Here is a 20,793-nt window from a genome sequence, read left to right on the forward strand (position 1 = left end):
AATTAACATCATTTCCACAAGAAATCCTTTCAGAGACTAGAAAAAGGGGAATTGGTTTTAACTCATTTGCAGTGATCAGCATAACCTTGAAACCAAGATATAATAAAGCAAATTACAAGAAAGAAAAATTACAGGCCGATCCCTCTTGTAAGCCAAGATACAGAAATTATAGAGAAAAATATTAGAAAACAGACTTCCCAATCATAAAAAAGGATAATACATCACAAACAAGTTCAGTTTATGTAGGAGTAGAAGTTTGTTTGACATTTGAAAATCAATCATTGCATTAAGAAAATAAAGGAGAAAAATCACACAGTTATCTCAAAAGTTTAAGGAAAAGTCAACACTACCTACGATAGAAAAGAAATTTCTCAGCAAACTAGAAACCAAAGATTTATAACTATTAATAGAAGGATATTACTTAAACTTATAGGTATCTATTAGAAACATGCTTATTAGTGGAATGTTGAAAGTTTACCCCTTGAAATTGGAAACGAGATGATTATTTGCTTTTTCAACCACTTTTCAACATTTTCTGAAGTTCCTACCCAGTGAAATAAGGTGAGACCAAAGTCAATAGAAGACTTAAGGACTGAAAAGAAAAAAGAAAACTTTCATTGTTCAGAGAAATGAAGCTCAAAACTTGTTTTATAAAGAAAATCAAAAGAATACACAAACTGTTGAAGTTAATAATTGAATTTAACAATAATGGGAGATTCAAAGTCCATAAACAAAAATTAATTATATTTCTATAAACTGGAAAAAATTAAAAAATTAGAGATAAATTTAATGAATTATTTGAGAATTTTACATAGAAAAGTACAAAATATTACTGAGAGAAATTAAAGAAACTTGAAATAAACAGAAAGATTGTGCTCATGAATTAAACCAGTCAACATCACAAATATTGTCAATTTTCCCCAAGTTGAATTCTGGTTTCAATGCAATTTCAATAATTATTCCAGTAAGTAGGGGTAAGACATGGTGGAAGATGTGACCTCTGGTACCGAGGACAATAAAGATGTGCTTACAGCCATTTAGTAAGGATTTTAGATTTTATGTCTTAAGTCTGTACTTCCCTGAAGCCTTATCATTTATTCTATTACTAAGACTTTGACCCAATTTCTTGAAAAATAACAATTCTTGCTACATATTGATAAGAATTGCTTTGTCTCCTCTATGCCTTGGGGTTATGTTATAAAGAAAGAATCATCCTGTAGATCCAGGCACAAATGGCTTCTCTATAACCAGCATATGTTCTTTCTTCCCTGACCTAGATGGGAGGGGTTAGTAGGTTGAAGGGAAGATATGTGCAATTCATCATGGTGCAGAAAGCTTTCCTGGACTTCAGTGTGGAAGGGGCATGTGCAAAGCAAGAGTGGAAGCAGGAAGGCCAGTGAAGAGGCCGTTTCAGCTAGTGGTCCAATGAGATAATGAAGAACTGAAAGGCAACATGGATTCCTAAGGAGCTCACAAAACAGATGTCTAGTCCAATAACAATGATATTCACATCGCATAAAGAGATCTGGTATTCTACATTTCAAATTCATGGCCTCTACAATGTGCCCCTTGCAAGTGACATTTCCAGTGACTCCAGGAAAGAAGCCCCAGTACAATCAGCTAGGGATTGACAAGGGAAGTTTGGCTGATTGTTGCACGTTTTCTCTCATTGACATCTCTCCCAGTGGTCAGCTGGTGGGGGTACTGTGCTGTCTTCCATGTGGAATTAAGGCACAGTCCCATAAGCCTTTATCAGAGTTTGGGGATGAATACAAAGGATCTCTGGAAAATCATACAATGACAATGGATAATAGTATTATGGCCAAATCTCATGTTTCAGTTACGACAAAAGTGTTAACCAAGGCCACATAATGCAAAGAGCATAGGCTTGGGAGTGGGACAAGTCCCAGCACTACCCAGCCAAACCTCAATTTCAAGTCAACTACATCACCTTGCTGAGACTCTATTTCTTTACCATGAGATAAACATCATAATAGTTTACATGCAGAAGGACAGGCTGATCAGGAAAGGCTGAGTGCACTAGACCAGCCTGGTAAGATGCTTAGTAAGACTTACAGAAACATAGTGTTTTTGCTGATCTCAAAGACCCAGTGCCTTGAGATCAGTAATCTGGCAGTTTTAGCCAATTCGCTATAAATGTAGGAGAAGTAGCAAATTAGAATATATCTGCGTAGATGCTTAAAATTTTCCAGGGCTTGGAAAGAAATGAAGTGGGAAATTCCTGGCCGGTTACTGAAGTTCTCATTAAAGGTGAATTATCTGGAGGTCAGTTGAAGACAATAATAAGATGAGGTTTGGATGTTACAGCTGGATTACTATGGAATTCACTCTCCATTAATAAGCAATGATCTCTTGTACCTCTGTGCTATTGCACATTCATGTTCCTCTACAGAGAACAATTTGTGCTTCTATATTTGATTAACTCTTACTTGTTCTTTAAAAATGGCTGTACACATAGCTTCCAGGTGGTTAGTGGTACTGTGTAAAGATAATTATATATACTTTCCTGAGTGTGTTAGGAGTCATGTGAAAGTGACAGAAATCTAACCAAAGTGGCTTAAACAAAACAGAGGTTTGAGAGGCTCAGGATGCAGCAGTGGGTCTTGCCAGGGATCTGTTCCTCCTCGTCTCATGGCTCTTCCTCTTTCTCTGTTGGCTTCAGGCCCAAGCTGGCCCTGGCACCAGCAGCTCCAGGCAACTCTACTGAAAAGAACTCTCCTTTCCCATTCATATAGCAACAATTCTAGAGTCAGTTTGGGTCGTGTGCAGATCGCTGGACCAATCTCTATGGGATGTGGTAATCTAACTGGACAGGCCTGGGTCCTAAACCAGTCCAGGAGCCCAGAAACCCAGGAAGTGATTTCACGGTTCATGATTATTGTTTTGTTTGATTGTGTTTCTCCACTATACTGACAGCTCCACAAGGGCTTACTGCACTTCAGAGCTCACAGGACTGCATCAAGGTGGCAGACGGTTATGGTTAGGTTAGTAGAGGTAGGAGGCACAGTACTTGAGAGAATAGACTCCAGAGACAGACTATCTTGGTCAGAATTCAGGCTCTGGCAGCTTGGAGTAATCACTTATTCTTCCTGTGCCTGTTTCTTCATCTCTAAAATGGGAATAATAATAGTATCTAAATCATAGGGTCACAGTGAGTATTAAATGAATTAATACATACAAAGTGTTTATAATTGTACCTGGAATTTTTGAGACTATATATATATACACACACACACACACAAATATATGTATTTGAGAATGTGTGTATCTGTGTATGTATTCCTATGTTGCTTAGTGATGGGGCTATGCTCTAAGAAATGCATCATTAGGCCACTTAATTATTGTGTGAACATATCATAGATCAAGTTTGTCCAGCCCACGGTGTGTGGGTCACATGCAACAGTACAGCTTTAAATGTGACCTAACACAAATTTGTAAACTTTTCTAAAACATTATGAGTTTTTTGTGATTTCCTTTAGCTTATCAGCTGTTACTAATGTTAGTGTATTTTATGTGTGGCCCAAGACCATTCTTCTTTTTCTAATGTGGCACATGGAAGTCAAAAGATTGGACACCTCTGTCATAGAGTGTACTTACACAAACCTAGATGGTATATATACCCCACTATATACCTAGGCTATGTGACATAGTCTATTGCCTTTAGGCTACAAATCTGTACAGCATGTTACTATACTGAACACTGCAGGCAGTTGTAACGCAGTGGTAAGTATTTGTGTATTAAACCTATCTAAACATAGGAAAGTACGCTTAAAATACAGTATTATAATATTATGGGACTACTTTTGTATACGCAGTCTTTGTTAACCAAAATGTCATTATATGGTGTGTGACTGAATATCATTATATATATTTATAATATGTTTCTTACCACAACATTGTTGGGATTTGGTATAGTAGTATATACTTTATGTTTTTAGTTAATAAACATTACTCTTCCCCCAAATCCTATGAATTTAGTAATGTGGTTCCCATTTTACAGATGAAGAAAAATAAGACATGGAAAGGTCAAGTAACTTGTTCAAGATCATATAGCTAGTGATTATTTCAGGCAACATTGATCTTAGATCTGTCTGACTGCAGAGTCTGGGCACTTAAACACATCACTAATCAGCTTTTGAGACTTAGCTTCACTATAAACACTTCTGGAAGAATGTTCTTAGTGCCAGCACCTGCCATGATGAGAGACTTTCCCCCTCTCTGTGATTCCATTATGTGCCAGTTTGTGTCTGATGATGGGGTTTGCGCTTTTCTCATCTTAATCTCTAGGTTCCAACACAGAGTCATTGGGCTTGACCTGTTAGGTGTCAGTAATTGTTAGTTAAATAAATGAGTGTCAAACGATGATATGGAAGGCATCCAGGAGTTTGAAGAATAAATTAAATTCCTCCTCTTCCTTTTGGAAGACAGCCTGTGGGAGACTTTTCTTTTGGGGAAGAGGAAAATGAAGGAGGTGGTGTCTCGTTTATTCACAACAGTGAAGGTTTTGCAGATCACCGTGTAGTGAAACTGGCAGAGGGATGAGTTGGCAAGGATCTTAGAGATTCTAAAACACGATTTTCCATTTAACAAACAAGGACAACAAAGCTCAGTGAGTGAAAGTGACTTGCCCGTAGTCACATCGGTCTGGAAAGGGCTAAAGTGAGAAGCTAGTCTTCTGAAGCCCTGTTACAGATTCTTCATATTATCACATATGATGAACAATTTGGGGAAATAAAACAGCCCAGGGGAAATAAGGAGACACTATCTATATGGGAAAGAGTTTGAAAATGAGAAAGAGAGCATTAAACATTTAGCAAATGAAGAAAAATGCACTAAGGATTGCAGCAGTGAAAGAGATAGGAAAGAATTTATCAACTTAAAAAAATCAGGCAGAAGTCAACCAACCTAGTGCTGGGCTTGGTTTTGGAGCAGGAAAGATATTCTCAGCTGCGTTGGAGTAGAATAGATTACTTGGCTACTCTGAAATAAATTCAGGTAGATGACAAGTCAATGTGAACTGCTCAGGAACACAGCAGATCCCAAGACTTCCTTTATTCTTTCCCTTGGAGAAAAGGTAAATGCTTGCAAAGGGCAGACACACTCTGACCCTGCCTGGTACCATGGAAAGAACACAGGCGCTGGGTCCTACATCCTGGCTTTAACATTCTCTAGGTCTGTGGCATTGAGCAACCTACTTACCCTCTCTAAACTGGAGTATTCTCATTATGAAAAGGGGCTGTTAACTTTTAAATAAGAGGCTTGTGAGGGTTCAGTGAGAGAGACAGTAAAATTCCTGTGATAGACGAGGTACTCAGCAAATGGCAGTTATTGTTATTACAGTCGTGCATCACGTAATGACGTGGGTGTGCTCTGACAAATACATCTGGGCAATTTTGATGTTGTGGGAATGTCATCTAGTGTACTTAACACAAACCTAGATGGCGTGGCCTACTGCACACCCAGACTATGGCACAGCCTGCTGCTCCCAGGCTACAAACCTGTCCAGCATGTTAGTGTACTGAATGTTGTAGGCAACTGTACCACAATGGTAAATAGTTATGTATCTAAACATATCCAAAAATAGAAACGGTACAGTAAAAATAAAAATATAGTACTACAGTCTTCTGGGACCACTGCAGTATATGTGGTCTGTCATTGAGGGAAACGTTATGTGGTCCATGATGATAACTTCAAAGGGGATGGTGCCCAGATACAGAAAGTAAAACCGTTTCCCATATAAGCAAACCAGGAAATGAGACAGAAGAAAATTGACCTTATTGAATACATTCTATAATTCCTTTTATCTTTCTACAAAAGGTTCTATTTTGTAGAAGGAAGAGGAGAAGGCATTGTATTGGAAGATGATTTAATGGTGGCTCTGTTTAGGACATTTTCTTTTCTGTGTCTGACACAAGGAAGATATGTTTGAGGTCAGAGTGAGATCAAGAGTTTCCAGAGGGGATTTATATCATTTTTGTTATAAGCTTAAAAATGAAGTGTTAATTAGTCTATGCTAATTTATTTACCCTTTGATTTTTCTAAAACATTGAAAATGGCATATTAGAAGCAGCAGGTATATTCAAAACTACAGATGAGAAAAGAAGAAAATCCGTGAACAGCCACAGCAGAATAATAAAAACACAGCACTCTGGCCCACTTTGTGCATGGTAAAATAGCCAAATATATTTAATTAGTACCCAAGGGCATAGTGTAATCATTGATGCTCATACAGATTTTCTTAAATCACTTATTAAAATTTCTACCTGTCTACACACTGAAAGGACAAAATATACAAATTTTATGAAAAACGAAAGGAAGGAGGAGCCAGTTTCATGTCTTTGAGAGAACCTTCTTAACCACGTGGATGTTGTCATGCTGAGACCAGGGTTTCCACTTTCATAGGTGCTATGGCTTCATGGAAATCATCTTCCTCTCTTTGCTTCAGTCTCTTAACACTAGGAAATAATGGGAAAGCAAGGATAAGGGGTTAAAACACCGAGACTTTAGTTTGGAATTCTTTTGGTTGCAAATGATAGAAAGCCAACTCAAACAAGTTTAAACTATTGATAATAATAATAATAGAAAAAAGAACATATTAATATGGATACTGGAGCATGTAATAGAACCAAATAACAGAGATCTTACTAAGCTTCAAGAAAACCCGAACCAGTCGCTTGAATACCACCAGTTCTCTCTCTCTTTCATGTCTCTGTCCCCCTGCCTCTGCCACCAGGGTCTCCTCTAACCCTCTGCTGCTCATACCAAGAAACAAGGTCAGGAGGATTAGAATGAGGCAAGTAAGACACCTTAGGTCTCATATTTAATGAGGCTATCACTCTCAGTGCCTTGCATGGGCCAATACCTAAGTCTGGTACCCTAGATCCCTTGCTTGTCTCAGCTCAACCTAGCCCAGCCCTGCTGGTAAACATGGCTTCCAAGAACAACCAACCAACCAATTAAACAAACAAAAAAACCTGTTTTTGTCCCATTTCTCTCTTTGCCTCAAGCTGAAACTTCTTAGGGAAGGTACATCTTGGATAAGTTTGAGTTAGTGTGCACCATGAGTCAACTACTCATAACTAAGGATTGGACATGTTTTACATGATGGGAACCAGAGTACCCATGTTGATGAGTCTGAGGAGGGGGAAAGAGGATAAGATTCTAGGAAAAAATGCCAGGCAGAGGATATACTGATATTACTCCATTTCCTGGATTATAGGTGGCTATTTGTGCAGTAGTGGGCTCAACGGTGGTATCCCAAAACGTATGTCCACATTCTGCTTTCAGAACTTGTGAATGTGACCTTATTTGGAAAAAAGTACTATGTGGACGTAATTAAGGTAAAAATATTCAGATGAGATCATCCTGGGTTATCTAGGTGGGCTCTAAATCCAATGACAATTTATTTTTACATGAGTTACACAGAAGAGAGTCCCAGAGACAGGATAAGACCATGTATGAATGGAGGTAGAGATTGGAGTGATGCCGCTACAAGCCAAGGGCTCCCTGGAGCCACCAGAAGCTAAAGAGACCAGGGATGGAAGCTGTGGGGCCTTGCCAACCCTTTGATTTTGGACTTCTGGCTTGCATCACTGGGAGAGAGTAAATCTCCATTGTTTTAAGCCACCAAGTTTGTGATAACTTGTTATGGCAGCCCTAGGGCACCAATACAGCCACCAAATAAGAAAGCTTTGGTAAGCCACAGGACTTTGGTGGCCATCAGGAGAGGATGCATAGCATCATGGCTAAAACTGTGGGGTCTGGAGCTGGCCTGCTAGGGTTTGAATACTGGCTTTGCCTTTTAATATCTCATCTTGGGCAATTATTTAACCTCTCTGGGCTTCAATTTCCTCATTAATGAAAGAAGAATAATGACAGTTAATTTATGCAGAGTTGAACAAGTACTTGGCATATACTATATACTTACTGTGAGCCGTGATTATTGATGTGTAAATTGGGGGTGATAATAGCTCCCCTGCCCAACTCATGGTGCTGCTACCCTGCCCAACTCATGGTGCTGCTAGGGTAATTCACCGTGGGAGTAAATGTGAGTCCATTCAAGTCAAATGGCCTACTGTGTATGAGGAAATGGATTAGAAAGTACAGGGGACTAATAAAATAAGCTGACTTTGAGAAACTCACAGTACCATTATGGACTGAATTATGTCCCCCGCCCCAAATTTGTGTGTTGAGTTCTAACCCCTGATGTGACTGTATGTGGAGATACGGTGTTTAAGGGGGAATTGAGGTTAAAATTAGGTCATTAATATGGGGCCTTAGTCTGATAGGACTGGTGCCCTTACAAGAAAAGGAAGAGCTCTCAGGGATACCTCTCTCTGTGTGTGCACACAGTGCAAAGCCACATAAGGACAGTGAGAAGGCAGCCATTTGCAAGCCAGGAAGAAAGGTCTCACCAGATACCAACCCTGCCAGCACATTGATCTTGGACTTCCAGCTTCCAAAACTGTGAGAAGTAAGTTTCTATTGTCTAAGCCACTCTGCTACAGTATTTTGTTATACCAGCCCAAGCAGCATAATACAAATCTGTTAGTGAAAATTATAAAGCAATGCCTATCATAATTATTGTATTTTACTATTATTAACACCTATAGCTAATTCTTCCAACCAATAAGCTGCCTGTGGAATGTTGAGGGTGTTCTGGTAGTACAAATTTTCTTTGTTTCACACTCTGACTCTAAGAAGTTTGCTGAAATACACAGTGGAATTCAGGAAATTCAACAGCTTTAAATGAAAACGCTCCCTTGAGGCATGTCAGCAGGAAAGAGATAAGGATTAAAAAAAAAAAAACCTTTCTATTCAGGGAGATATTTTGCCTTTGTGAAACATATTTATTCCAACTACTCCCTATTCTGTATTTTACCTTCATTTTGGATATCTATTGACATTAAATAATAGGTTTCTTTCAATATGGATGAAAATGATTCTGAGATGAAATATTATTCCTTCCTTGGAAAAGAAAATTATTTTTCCTTTCACATAGAAGACAAATGCTATTCTTCAAATGTCCCTGCCAGTTAAACCCCTGCTCATCCTTCAAGATCCATTTAAATGTCACCTCCTCCATGGAGCCTCCTCTGACACTACCTCTTTCAAATTAGCATTAATTAAACCGCCCTCTTTCTGTGTCTGGCATGTGTCATGATCTGATTTGGGATGGACACATTTGCTAGATTATGAGACCTCCAAAGTCAAGAGCAGTACCTTTAGTCCATTCCCGCTTCTCCCATAGCCAATGGGGTGCCCACACTTAGAAGAACTTCAATTAGTGAATCAATGAGCTGGAAGGAGTCTCACCTATAAATACACACACACACACACACACACACACACACACACACACACAAACAGATTATTTCTGTTTGGAAGTCCTACTTTTTGGTGTTATCTAAGTTTACTATATGACAAAAGAATAAAGCAGTTAAGAGGGTAGCATTTGAAAGTAAATATTGACAGCACTGCTCCAGCCTCATGGGCCTGGTATCCAGTTTTCCTCCCTGTCCCTCTTCCTGAGCATGATGATTTTCTTTTCTTTCCTGATTTTGACTAATAGTACCTTTTAGAGCACTACTGTCTGGTGTTTCTGACTTTAGTTTATCAGGACTTTTGACCCCAGTCACGTGCATTGCGTGCTAGAGAAGTGTTTTTCAAAGTGTGGTTCTTGGACCAGCAGCATCAGTATCACCTAGGAACATGTTTGAAATGCAAATTGTACAGCCCCACTCCAGAACTACTGAATTCGAAACTCAGCAGGGTGGGGGAGAGCCATGTCATACTCAGCAATTTGTGTATTTTTAAAATTTATTTATTTTTGTCAATATATAATAGTCATACATATTTTTTGGGTACATGTGATATTTTGATACCTGTATACAGTGTGTAGTGATCAAATAAGGGTAACTGGAATATCCATCACTCCAAACATGTAACTTCTTTGTGTTGGAAACATTACAAATTTTTTCTTCCAGCTCTTTTGAAATGTGCAATAAATTATTAACTAAGTCATTCCTACTGTACTGGGAACTTATTTCTTCTATTTAATCTGCATTATACAGCCTTCTGAGTGATTCTTAGGATGTTAAAATTTGAGAATCACTACTGTAGAAAGTTCACCTAATCTCTGCATCCTCAGCTCTCAGCTGATGTGGCTATAATTTTTATTCTGTAAGGTGATTTTTTAGGACTTAGTAAGATCTGAAGCCCAGTAAGTTCAAACAGAAGGTGCTAAATAAACAGAGTGAACTTGGAACCTAATACTCCTGTGTTAAAGCTGTGGGTCTGAGTAACCACACTTTTCCTTCACAGGGCCTTCTACTCACATGGGCTTCCACGCACCTGCTTCAGGAGACAGCAACACTTGTGCCCGCACTGTGGCAAGCTCCCATCACCTGGTTTTTATGCCGCGCTGAGCCTCATCACACCTTAGTGAAGGAACACATGGACCCATATGTTAGCGGATGTGTTTACATCGTTTTATACAGAAAGGGGAAGTATGTTTCACAATAAATGTTTGCATACTTTGGAGCACATTTTTTTTTTTTTCTTGCAGACAGAAAGAGACAAAAAGAGAGGGAGAAACTTTGTCTGGAGCCATTGATTCTTTATTCCCTTGCAATGTTTTTATCACCCAACCTTGAAAAGAGCTTGTGTGTCAGGCTCTTTTTTGTCCTGTGACTCAGGACAAAACCTGAGCAGGATCTGTGCTGAAGCTTGGGTCCCTGGGGGCAAAAAAAGGGTAGTGACTTCTAGTTGAAAGAGTCAGGAAGGAAAGAGTCAATAGTTTAGCGGTAAGTATTCTGAACCAAGGCAGGGAAACCAAAATTTAGGGATACCTGAAGCCCTCAAGCTAAGGGCCAGGAGCTAGCAGCTGGAAGGATACAGGAGCTATGTCATAAATAATTTAGGAGGTGGCTGGATGATTGCCGGAGTGTCCACAGCAAGCTTTTCTTGGCTTTTATGGATACAATGGGCATAGATTGCTTTTAGGAACAATAAAGAAATGTTTGTTTATTAAACTAATTATGATTCAATAATATTGACAATAATGACAGTGATGATAGTATGCAATATAATAAACTGGTGTGCTTTTATTTCTCCGTTTTCCTGTGCACATCTGTTTTATTCTGTGACATTCTTCCATTCAGACTCAGAAATAAGAAACCAGTATTGCTGCAAAGAAAGGTAGGCTGTCACTGGAGGAAATGAAGAGTAAAAATTAAAAAATCAAATTATAATTTTTATAGTTAAAAAAAAACAGCTCAGGTGTAACAAGGAAATACTTGGAAGAGGTTAGAGGATGAGACAGGGAAAAATTTGCTACAAACCTCCTTCCACATAATCACCTCTAATAAACAAATATCCTAGATAAATATAATTTTCTAAGCTAGGGAAAAAAAAAACAATTGGAGAATATAATGTACAAAAGTTAATCACCAAATAAGGCCTGCCCTGTTCGTCTTTCACCTCCAGCCGTGATAAGGAACAGGAACCATAGAATTCTCTGGTAAATATGGAATCTAGGAGTAGAAGAAACCCATGCTTATATCTTGCCCATAACTCAGAGAGAAAGCAGATTCACAGATAGTGCCCACACCCCAAAGTCACGGGGATTCTAGAGTGCAGAATTATTCCCAGAGTTCTTTCCTGGTTCTTTAAATGTATTTTCAGGAATCAATCCTGTACTATTAGAGTCCTTTTTTAAAAAAAAGAAGTGAAATTCAAGTAATAAGTCCAAGACTGCCCAGCAAATACATGGGAGAGGCAACAAAAAACATTCAAGGAAAGGAAAAGAAGGAGACAGGGCAAAGAAGTCCCCAGTAGTCTTCAGAGTTCTGCCTCCAGGCCAACTATGTGACTGTGGACAAAACCTACTTAATCCTTCCTAATCTATAAGAAATATCAATATCCACTTTGCTACTTTACAATGTTCTTGAGATAATAAGCCAAATGGAGTATAACATATAGTATTTGTCCTGCTCAAAGTCCTCTGAGGTTCTTAGATCTGTAGTTTGATGTGTTTTGTTATATTTTGCAAAATTCTTGGATGTTATTCTTTCAAACCTTTTTCTTTCTGCCTCTCTCTCTCCTCCTTTTTGGGCTCCAATTACACGTATGCTAGACCATTTAATATGGTCACACAGCTTTTGGGTACTCTGTTCTATTTTTCTGTTCATTTGCGTTATTTATTTATTTTCACTTAAAAATATTTTTCTTTCCATTCAGGTAATTTCTAAATTTCTAATTGTCTTATATCACATGGACATTAGGAACATGTCACTGGAAACTGGAAAGTGATTCTTGTTAGAAAGTCACATAAGACTTGCTGAATTTTGTTTTGTTCGGGTGGAAACGCTGTGGACATGAATATAAAAAAGTATTTAAAAGTGTTATAGTTACTTTTTGTTCCTAAACAACCTGTGAATCTCATAGTCATGGGTCCAGTCTTGTATCTCTTTCACTGTGAGGTGGGTCCTTTGTCAGATGCTATGCTGTCTGATACTCCATGCTTGTGAATCAGACATCCCCTGTGTCCCCAGATTGTGGTACTGGCTAAAACTCTGTAAGCAGGAAAACCAACCCATAGAATAGCTTGCCATCTAGGATGGAAGAGACTCAACATGGCCAGCTTGCTATGAAATGGCTGGATGCGTTGGACATTCAGACTCAACAGAAGTTTAACCAGACTTGGTAGGAGAACATCCATGCTGTTTGGCCTGCGTGTGGATGTCTACATTTATGCCTCTGGGGCTTCTCCATTTATATGTTGATCACACTAGTTTTGGGGTGTCTAATGATGAAGCTGGCTTATGTCATCTTGCTGAGTCATGTGTTTACGTTGTTCTTCAGTGTCTCTCCCATGGTAGGTGCTTTCTCGTGTACATTCATGTGTAAAAAAAAACTTTTGTTACTTCGTGTTCTCTCACTTCCTCTATGACTCTCTGTCCATCCACATGCCACTATTCCAGATCGCCATGTCTCTAATCCTGCAGGCTTTTACATCCAAGTGTCTACAATCTGGCCAGGTGATTAACTAATAACTGCTGCCCATGAAACTCTGATTTTTGTCACTCCAGGCTACTTTTCCTTCCACATATTGTGGATGAAGAGGTTCACTGCCCATAGCTTAATGATGATCTTCTCTTTATGGTGTCTTTTGAATCCACTCCTGGATTTGACTGTTATGTAACTACGCATTTCCCCAATAAATTTTTTGTGCATTGAATCCCATTTTGTTGTCTGCTTCTCTGAGGCTCTAAAAGGAAAACTAGGTGATACCTAGAGTGGTCTGAGAAGACAGAGATTTGGGGACTGGCTCACTCATTAACTGGCTGGCAATGAGGATGGCATCCTGAGTGGAATGTGGGGGACAGATAGTTCCTGGCACAAGACATCCATCTTCAATAAAGAATTAAATGCCATAAGTGCTGATGATTTCATCATTATGGACCTACGAACAAACCCTAGTCAAAGGGAATGCCCAGGTCACAGTAGGTCTGGATTCTTGTGTTTAAATATTGTCACCACAAGTCATAGGGACTCCATCATGCCCAAGGTTACTAAGGAACCTAGCTTTGAGACTTATCTCCTACTGGTCAGCCCTGGCCTATAGAGGAGTGATGTTGGTACCCCTCTACCAACTAATGAATTATTGATGGCCTTGGAAAATGGTAGCAGATTCAGCTGTAGTGCAAGCAGCCCTGCTGCTTTTGCATACCCTATGTTATTGTAAGTATCAGTGGTGGAAAAAGATGTTGTATGGAATTATGGTAAGCCCCGTTGACAGAATCACAGCACAGGCCCCTGTGATTCTGGAGCAAAGCTATGCCATCTGCAATGGAGAATATGTCTTTTGAAAAAAGAGTTACGTGTGTGTTACTGGGCCCTAGCAGAGACATAAGGCTTGTCTATGAGGCACCAAAAGAACATGCCTCTGAAACTACCCATTATGGGCTTAATTATGTCAGAGCCACCAATTTTTAAAGTCAGATTAGGCCAGAGGTAGTCTACCGTAAAGTTAAAATTATACATGTGGATTTGATCTAAAGTGTGTGCATGATAAAGGGAAAGTGAACAGGGGCCTTCAAATCACTATCCAGGTTTGAAAACTGTCAGAGGAGAAAGGAAAGGATGGAGGATAAATGCGAAGAACCTCACACCACAGTACAGTTCTGAGAAAATGTTGGCTAGGCTGATGGGAAGTCCCTAAACAGAGATTGACTGTTAGAGGCATGTCTCATGTCAAATGGTAATGACCTGGCTCTGGTATCCATGCTGCACTCAGTCATTGGCTAGGAGCAACTTGGCAAAAGATTGGCCTCACTCTGAACACTTTGCTGGATCCAGAGTGCTTTTTCTGGATTTTGCCAGTCAGTCATGCTTCTCAGAGAAAGTCTTTTTCAACAGGAATCTGAGTGGCACACCTCTATGCCACCACATTTACTAAGTTGTAGAGCCAGATTTTCTCCTTTTTCTCTTTATCAAAGTTATCCTGCACCCTCCCTCTGTAGTGTCCTAACATATTCTGTTCTCCTGCCTGGGAAACTCTTTCCCTGGTGCCTTTTACCCAACTGAATCTTCAGATTGTAGCTTAAATACCACTTCTCCAGGGAAACTTTGTTTGAACCTCCAAAAGGATTAAATTCTTTACTGCATGATTTCTTAACTCTCTATATTTTTATCCATGATGCTTATCAAAGCTAATTACACATTAGTAAAATGATGGTATTTATAACCTTACTAGACTGTGAGCTCTGTGAGAGCATAGTCTTCTCTGTCCTGTATCCCCAACACTTGTCACAATGCTTGTCATGTAGAATGATAGAATGCATTCAATGAGTGTTTGTTGAATGAATAAATGAATGACTCACTTTATTAATTTCAACAAGTTTTTAAAATAACTGAGAAACTCTTACAGCATTAGGCTTATAAATATGGACATGAAATATCATCATCCTATATATAAATGAAAGTACGGAACATTCAAGGAATTGATGCCAGGAAATTATAGTTTATTAAATATGATTTTTTGGCTCTTTTTCCTGAACATGACGTTTAACAATCAGAAAAATGTTGATCTTTGGAGAATTTTGCATATTTGGCTTCCTGGTCTTCAAGAAATTATAAATGGACATTTAATTAAATCAAATCCTAATAGTAAAAATAATGATAGTATTATAATTTAATTACTCTTTACTATGTGCTATATATATAGTAAGTCTTCTATATATGTTATTTGACTACTTATTCTCAACATGATATGCTAGGTGAGGGTATTAGCACTTAAATGGGGTTATATATTTGTTCAAGGTCTCAGACATTGCATCTTATGGATTTAGGTTTAGATCCATCACATCCATCTAACACGGGTGACCATGGCTTTGTTCACAATCTGCTTATATTTTGAATTTCTTGCCGAGATACTACATCTTTCTATTTCTCTCTGGGAGGCTATCTAAAGAATAAGAACTTTGGAATCTTATCTAATATCACCTTGACTTAGGTTCACCTTACCTGGTCAAATCTTCCTGATGAGCACCAGGCGCACCAACCACCACCCTTTCTCTCCCAACACCCTTTCTCTCACCAATTTCTAAATAATATTGAATTTCTCCATCTGGATATCGTATTTACTTCTCAATCATAATACATTCAGGTTTGAAATTTCAGAGCTACTCACTCTTTCCTCACAAAAATACATATTGTGAGTTCCTTTGAGATGGGGATCTTTTTCTATTATCTCTGTTATTTTACTATACTGCACAACATCTGGCATGGAATAGTTGCTCAAGAAGTAATTGTAGAATGTTTTCTTATCTCTGGTCTCAGGCATCCGTTGGAGATAAAACAGTGTTAAACGCAACAGAGTTTTCCAGTGAGGACTAAATTCTGTAAACTACAGCACTTCTTAACTAGATCAATAGTTGTGTCAGTAAATTCTTTGAAAATATTATAAAAAGTTTGTTTGTGTGGGTGTATACGTCCTTTTTGTAGGAAATGGCACATGCTTCAGGAGTTGAAGAAGCAGCTAAGAATTTTTCATCATGAAGATCATCAATGAATAGCTCTTCACAAGTAGTTTCAGTGAGTGGGAGAGGCAGAATAAGATTCCAGAATGTAAAATGAATGAGAAATAAGAAAGTAGGGACACAAAAAAGCTAGACTTTAAAGAGAAGAAAAACAATACAGGTGGATACAAGATTAAAAGGAGATTTTATTTCCAGACTGGAGAAATTTGGACTGGAGAGGGAATATAAAAGCTATAATCATTGAACATGTACTATATTTTGATTGCTGAATCATCTGCTTTACACAAAGTAGGTATTACTGATTACTGACTGAGTCAGAACTGGAAGATAATAGAATTAGGGGAGAGGGATATGAAAACAACGAAAGGGTTGGCCTTATCTAGCATGAGAGGCACCTAATACTCTTTGACTTGAAAGGAGGAAAATATGGGTCCAGAAGTACATGAGGGGATGAAGAGGCTACAGTTGGTTCATGTTGTAACCTCCATTTTTCTTTATCAAGTAAAAGGCAAAGCCCTCTGACAAAAATGAGATGGTGCAGTTGGGCATTGACACCTATGAAAGTGGGGAAGATTTTGAAAAATTACTGAGAGGCTTTTCTTACTCATTTAAAAAATATTTGTAAAACACCTATCATGTAGGTACTAAGAATATATAGCCTGGATTATCTAGAAACTTGCCACATTTAATAAATTATAAGTTCCCAAAGGGTATGGAACATGTTATAACTATTTGCATATACCCCCAATAGTTCATAGCCTTGTGTTTCCAGCACAGTAGGTAAATATTAGAGTTTAAATTCAACTGAATTAAATCCACAAGAACTCTCAATTTTGAGTAAAGCCTGAGGCTCTTGGGGCCACAGATTATTTTTGTGGAAGTCCTCTAAAATCAAACAACAGAGGTCTGCCAGTTGGGAATACATCTTGCAATTGTTAGTAACTGAAAAATGCATTCAGAACAGTGATTCTGAACCTCAGCAAGACTGACGTTTTGGACAAGGCAATTCTTTGTTTGGGGAGCTGTTGTGTGCATCATAGGATTTTTAGCAATATCTTTGGCTTCTGCTGACTATCTGCCAGTAGCACTTCTCCCCTCAAAAACCCCCTACCCAGTTGTGACAAAAATATCTCCAGACATTAACGAATGTCCCCGGGCGGGGGAGCAAAATAGCTTCAGATTGAGCAGCTTTGATCTAGAGTTTTGATGATTAATTTATGTAAAAATAATTTTGTGTAACAAACATCTGAATTCAGAAAATGTGATTATTAGGTAGTGATTAGCAAAGCTGGGATGCTCTTTCCTTATCAACTGACTGGCGTTTGAACAATTCTTACTTCTCCAACTGGGGGAAGTCAGACGACCTTCAAGTCATGATCATTCTCTTATCCTAGCAGCTCTGAATGGGAGGTTACCCGTATTTCTATGATCTTCGTCTTCCTTCCTTTAGGGTCAGATGCAGTGGGTTGTCCTCCCTGTTTCTGATACTTTTAGTGATTGCACATGTGTTCGTATAACATTGCACAATGTAGTGCAGTAAAATAAATGTTGGACTTAGAACTAAAGGTCTGGGGTATCAAACCAGCTTAGTTATATATCCTTGGGCAAATCAATTATTTTGTTCTCTCATTGTTATGGGGATGTCTTGATACTGATAAATGAAGGATAGAACTTTATGTAAGTACAGAGGAATATTAATTTCTTCCCCCATACTTATATTAAAGATGATCCCTGTTTTGGAGGTAATGGATTGGGGGAAAACTTGAAGAGAGAACTATAAGTATTTGACAATGTTCTTATATGTTGGGAAGACAGGAAGTCAAAGTGTTGCCAAAATTTTAACTGTTAATGAATGCAATAGTGATGGAGTAATGATGTCATATATTGAAATCATAGGAAACCTTTTTTTAAAAAAAATTGAGATATAATTTATATGCCAAAAACTCATTGTAAAATTCAGTGGTTGTTAGTTTAGTGGCAAAGCTGTGAATCTATTTAGACTATTTTCATTATCCTCAAAATAAATCTCATACTTATTAGAAGTCATTTCCCATACCTTCCTTCCTTTATCCCCTGGCAACAAATCATCTATTTCTGTCTCTATGGATTAGTATATTCTGGAAATTTAGTATACGTGGAATAATATAACTTGTATCTGACTTCTTTTACTTAGTATGATTTTTTCAAGGTTCATCCATATTATACCATGTAACAGTATGTCATTCCTTTTCATGGCTGAATATTATCTTACTGTGTGAATATACCACATTTTGTTTATCTACTCATTAGTTGGTGAACATTTGGTTTGTTTCCACCTTTTGGCTATTCTGAATAACAATGTTATGAATTTGTGTGGACATATGCTTTCATTTATTCTAGGTGTATATCTAGAAGTGTAATTGCTGGGTCATATGGTTACTATATGTTTAATATTTTGGGGAACTGCCAAACTGTTTTCCAAAGTGGCACAAAGGAGAAGATAGGAAAAAATGTAGTTGAAAGGTAAATTGATTTTATTAATGTTGAATTTGGAGTGTTTACAAGACATAAATTTTCAGAAGATTGGTAGCTATGTGGGTCTTAGGCTTAGGGGAATAGTATGAGTTGAGGAATAGGTTTTGGCATCATCAACATGTACAATTAAAGATCTGAGAAACCAAGAGCTCACCTAAAGAAAGTAGACACTACCACAAGGAAGACCTACATATCTAAGGTCAATTCAGACAGCATACATACACTGTGTGATGGATGGCAGGAAAGGTGGAGATTAATTAAGACTTGGCAGGTAATTGATCAGAATTTTTTTCTCATAGCAAGAAGATTTGCTTCGTAGGAGGATTTCACTGGGCAGAGATGGATATACAGAGAGCAGAGAAGGACATTCCCACATAGAATCTTAAATCTTGAAGGCTGGGGAAGAGCTTACAAAGCAGAAAAATGTGGGAAAGGCTTCCAAACATGGGAAATGGCATATATAAAGGCATAGTTGTTCAAAATGTCTGATAACTTCTGGATAATTAAACAATTAGCATCAATTTGTTTGTCAGTCTGTGCCAGCATTTTATTAGGTGCTGCACACAAATTATCTCATTTAAACCTTACAACAGTCTTCATTCTAGAGATGAGGGAACAGACACAAAGACATTAACGAGCTGTCCAAGATTACACAGCTAGAAAATGGTAAAGCCTTGAAATAAACCAAGGGAGTTTTAGTCCAGAGCCAGCACCTGACATGTGAAGCAACTCATCGAAATACTTTTAAGTATTAAGGACCATTAGTCAGCACCAGTGGTGTGCTGCTGGTAGCTGATCAGGCGCTACCAATCTTGGTACCACTTGGCAATCTAGTGGCTTACTTGATATGTATGTTCTTCATTGTTCTTTTTCTTTTCTTTTCTTTTTTCTGAGATGGAGTTTTACTCTGTCACACACGCTAGAGTCCAGTGGCATGACCTCGGCTCACTGCAACCTCTGCCTCCCAGGTTCAAACGATTCGCCTGCCTCGACCTCCCTAGTAACTGGGACTACAGGTCTGCACCACCACACCAGGCTAATTTTTTTATTTTTATTTTTTTTTTAGTAGAGTTGGGGTTTCACCATGTTGGCTAGGCTGGTCTCAAACTCCTAACCTCAAATGATCTGCCTGCCTCGGCCTTCCAAAGTGCTGGGATTACAGGAGTGAGCCACCATGCCCAGCCTGTTCTTAAGTCTCCTAGAACAGGGATTCTGAAACACAAAATTCATCTGGTAAGTGCTTAAAAATACAGATACTTGGACTTTTCTATAGATTTACTCATGCATAATTTTCAATGTGAGGCCCAAGATTTATGACTCTGAGTACCACTGAGGTGATTATGACACACACAGCCTTGCTGCTGGACTTGGACTAGGTGTGTCATAAAGCAGTTACCGTCTTGAGTCTTCAGATGTTCAAACTGCAACATAGTTTCCAAATTTAATTCCAAGTTCAGTTTAGAAAAAATCCTAAAGAAAAGATGGCTATTCTACACATTCTGGACCTCATTTATTCTAGTTTTATTCTCCCCATATTTATTGGACACTATTTAGGCAGCTTTTATTTGCTAGGTGCTCTCATTAAAATGGACTTATTTACTTCTCACAACATCCCTATGAGATGTATCGTGTTGTATTAGTCCATTCTTGGATTTCTATAAAGAAATACTTGAGACTGGATAATTCATAAACAAAAGAAGTTTAATGAACTCACAGTTCTATAGGTGTACAGGATGATTCTGACATCTGCTCAGCTTCTGGGGAGGCCTCAGGAAACTAACAATCATGGCAAAAAGTGGAGTGGGAGCAGGCATGTCTTACATGGCAGGAGCAGGAGCAAGAGAGAGTGAGGGGTGAGGTGCTACACTCTTTTAAACAACCACATTTCATGATAATCCACTCACTGTCATGAGACCATCGCCAAGGGGATGGTGCCAGACCATTCATGAGAAACACCTCCACGATCCAGTCATCTCGAACCAGGCCCCGCCTCCACCACTGGGAATTACAATTTGACATGAGATTTGGGCAGAGACACAAGTCCAAACCATACCACATGTTATGTCAGTTTGATGTAAAAAGAAGCAGAAACGTATTTGCTCCAGTTTATAGAACTAGTTAAGAACTAAGATGTAAGCCTAAGAATTCAAAATTCAACTCCAGGGTTCTATCTGCTACCTCAGTGCTCTCTCCTTTGAGAAGTGTTTAATACTGA

The 20,793-nt window shown here is 38.5% G+C and overlaps 1 long non-coding RNA gene across 1 annotated transcript in view; it reads left to right on the forward strand.

Annotated features, from left to right (window-relative positions):
- LOC140709374 (uncharacterized) overlaps positions 1–20,793 on the forward strand; it is a 103,863-nt gene that overhangs the window by 67,820 nt on the left and 15,250 nt on the right. The window contains exons 5-7 of the long non-coding RNA XR_012089885.1: positions 8,374–8,487; positions 10,345–10,529; positions 19,473–19,811. This is a non-coding gene — a long non-coding RNA (uncharacterized lncRNA). The remainder of the gene's footprint in view (positions 1–8,373; positions 8,488–10,344; positions 10,530–19,472; positions 19,812–20,793) is intronic.

Source organism: Chlorocebus sabaeus, chromosome 20 (genome assembly GCF_047675955.1).
Source record: "Chlorocebus sabaeus isolate Y175 chromosome 20, mChlSab1.0.hap1, whole genome shotgun sequence".
NCBI classification, from domain to species: Eukaryota; Metazoa; Chordata; class Mammalia; order Primates; family Cercopithecidae; genus Chlorocebus; species Chlorocebus sabaeus.